This window comes from Centruroides sculpturatus, unplaced genomic scaffold (genome assembly GCF_000671375.1).
Source record: "Centruroides sculpturatus isolate CEXI.00-Female unplaced genomic scaffold, Cexi_2.0 scaffold760, whole genome shotgun sequence".
Lineage (NCBI taxonomy): Eukaryota > Metazoa > Arthropoda > Arachnida > Scorpiones > Buthidae > Centruroides > Centruroides sculpturatus.
Genome location: NW_019384943.1, coordinates 72542 through 76028, shown reverse-complemented (window position 1 = coordinate 76028; position 3487 = coordinate 72542). Strand labels below are relative to the sequence as shown.

General features: G+C 24.5%; 1 pseudogene; it reads right to left on the bottom strand.

Annotated features, from left to right (window-relative positions):
* Positions 1-2979, bottom strand: part of LOC111632158 — a 17365-nt pseudogene extending 14386 nt beyond the window's left edge.
* Between the last annotated feature and the right edge of the window lie 508 nt (positions 2980-3487).

Here is a 3487-nt window from a genome sequence, read left to right as displayed (position 1 = left end):
TAAAATGTATTAAATATTTATAAATTTAAGTTATAAAATAAATAGAATGTCAAGATTTTTCTGATCTAAACATTTATATTTTTAGCTCCAGAATCAAAAGGGAAAAAAGGTTATTAACATTATGTTTATCTTTGGTATCTCTTAAAGGATAGAAAAATGAAAATAATAAATCCAGACTAAAATCCGATCTCATTTTATGGTATCAAATCTGATATTTTTCTGTTGAAATAACTGAAGCAGTATAAAATCATAAAAACAAAAATAAATCCCCAAATAGCTGGAGATTTTTTGTAAACAAGGAGGATTTACTTGATTATTTTTAAAACATCTTAATGTAATTCCTATAAAAGCCCACACGTTAAACTTATAGCATAACACGTGCTTATTAATTTTATATAATTTACAATATTATTTTATAAATTATATGTACTGTAATTGATCTCCTCCTTCCTCATCCCCTCATCCCTTTCCTATATTGAGCTATATACCTTCAAGTAGGCTCTACTCCTAATCATAATTTTATAAAGATTGTGATTAGAGGGTTTATAATTTTATAAAATTCTGTTAAATATTTATGTAATTTTATCCCGATTAATATACTAAAAATTTTAGTTTTATTTATAGAAAAATAGGTAAAATATTCTAAGAATTCTTCAGTAAAAAATCTTTTTAAAATTCCATCAAAGCCAACGTGTTCTTTATCGAATGATTGACAGTAAATTGCTGGAAGTAGTAAAAAATCGACAGTAAACTCATCCTATAACCTTAACTCATTATCATTCAGGATCCTTACAACTTTATCTAATAAATAGAAGACAAACTAATAATTTATAATCAATTTTTGTTTTTATTTTAATGGAAATTTTTTCATTAGATTATCTAAGCATTTTATTAACTTATTTTATTATAGGCTACATAGGGTTTTTCCCCTTTTTTTCCTGTAGATAAAAGCAATGTTATAGTACGCTCTTCTAACTTATAAGATTCGACTCTCGTCTCTAAGAAGTGACATTCGATAAGAAACCAATCAAGATGAAGTATGTAGAAAGCAATAAAAGGCAACACGAATGATTATTAAATGCAAGGTCAGAAAAGATTATCTTGAGGTGCAGTAATTAAATAATCTGCATTAATATCTCGTTTATAAGCATTTTACTTTATAAATCTCTCCCTCGGAAGCTCTCTATACAGTATTCCATGTTTACATTTTTATATAATATTGTATTAATGAATGAAATTAATAATTAGTTTTATTAATTAAAAAAATTATTTAAATCTTAAATAAAAAGAAACTTTTATTCGTTTTCATTTTTTTAATTTGCTTCTAATTAATATATTTTTGATTAAATTTAATTAAAATATTTTATTAATTTAATGAATAAATTTATTTATTTACGTCCGTACAGGTCAAGTTTTATATTATTTAATTTTTATAGATTTTTAGATAATTAATATTATTNTAGAGATTAAAGTTTTTGTGTTACGATATTTGGTTGTTAGAGTTTCTGTGTGACGAACCAACGGGACAAAATCCATAAATCAGATTGGGTTCTCTACAGGTTAATTAAAACATTATTTGCAGTTAACAGATCAAAGCAATTATGCATCCTCCATTTAGAATTAATTAATTTAAAGCAATTGCAAATTATCTGGTTTTATTTTTATATAGTATGGAGTTTAGCATGAAACAATATAGAACCAAACAACACTTAATGTTTCAGTTTGTTTTCAGATAATGTTGAACCTAATTCTACTCAAAAAGTGCAAACCCTTTTCAACAATTAGCAATTAAATTCATTTTTTTTTAAATATAAATGAAGCATCTAAAATCATAATTAAAAGTTATATTTGATATTCACTTTAACAAAATAACGATTGACAAGTCTCAAATAAATTTTCTTTCAAAAGTGTCAGAAAAATTAAATTTTGTTTCTTGTAAAACTATTTAACAAGAAGATTTTGAATTTTCATCATAAAATATAATAGCAAACTAGTATCTAGATTTTTATTATTATTTTCCATTATTTTGTTTAAAGTGATAGTTAACAAGAATTTTTGAATTTTCATAAATATAGCTGCCATAGAAATTGGCAATTATATTTCAGAACTTTAATATTTTTCCAATTAAGATGAACTTGCTAACAACCTCATAAAAGAAATATGAATTTACTGTATTCATTTTCTTACTGAGCTTTCATAGAAGCTAATTTTCGTGGTCTTGTCCTTGACTCTGTTCGATGTGATGTATATTCAAACCACATAACATTTGGAATCAAAGTTGAATCTCTAATCATTAACAATTCACAAATAGGCCAGGATGTAATGACAGAATACAAAGGAGTTAAAAAAACTGAGTTATCGTAAACCAAACAACTGCAAATACAACTCCAAGCATTGCTCCACATAACTTGCATTGATGTATGATACTGAAGATATACCCTACTATATGAAACCAAAGAAGCAGCTACAAAACCTCCTAAAGTGACTAGATATTTCCATAAGCTCTGTAATGAAAAACTGCTACTACCGTGATGCAATCTAATTAATACAAAAAATGATAAATACATTGAAAAAACCACATAAATTGTGAATGACTAGAAGGCATTCTATATTCTGTATGCAGAATCTCCCTGCCTTTACAAGGCCTTAATTCTTTAATTAAATGCTTTAATATAAAATTAATGGGTTCATTTAGAAGAATACTAAGGAATTAGGATATTGTATGTAAATCCCTTCGAAAAATTACTAATGTTGTAAAAGCTATTATTATGACCAATGGAAGCAAGCTAAGGTTGTGGCAAGGATTTTACCAAACCATTCACCCTGAGGATATTCAACATGAGTAATACTCAACGAAGTCCATTGAATAGTTGAATAATCACCACTTTTAATCGTACTTTCCGCCATACTATTTAACTGCTTTATGTATTGGCATGACCACTTTAATCAGTTAATATTTATTTTTTAATTAAATTTTAATTTTCATAAATTAAAAAAAATTATACTAATAAATGCACACTACGTTTATTTTGGTAAATAAAACCTAACAGAATTACAATATTTAATTTAATATTTTATTATTTGTAAATATTCAAGTTTATATAAAAAATTATTTAAAAAATTTTATATAATTGAATTTATATATTTTTTAAAAAATTGTGAATTATTCCAACAGATGGCAGGAAGAGAAAGTTCTAAGCAATGATGTTATCTCAATTTTTCTCATCATCCTCTACAAGAATCAAAATTAAAATGACTAAAAAATTATTTTTGCAAATAACAAATAAGATTTTATAATAAATATGATCAATAATTATAATTATAAAATATAACAAGAAAAGCGATTTTATTGCATTATCCTTTTATTATAATTTAATTGAATTTTATTCTTTATTTGTATCATATGATCCCTGGATGGATTTATACTTAAAAATAATAAAGAATTATTTAGAAACTATTTTATTCATATTCTATTAAAAACTTTCCA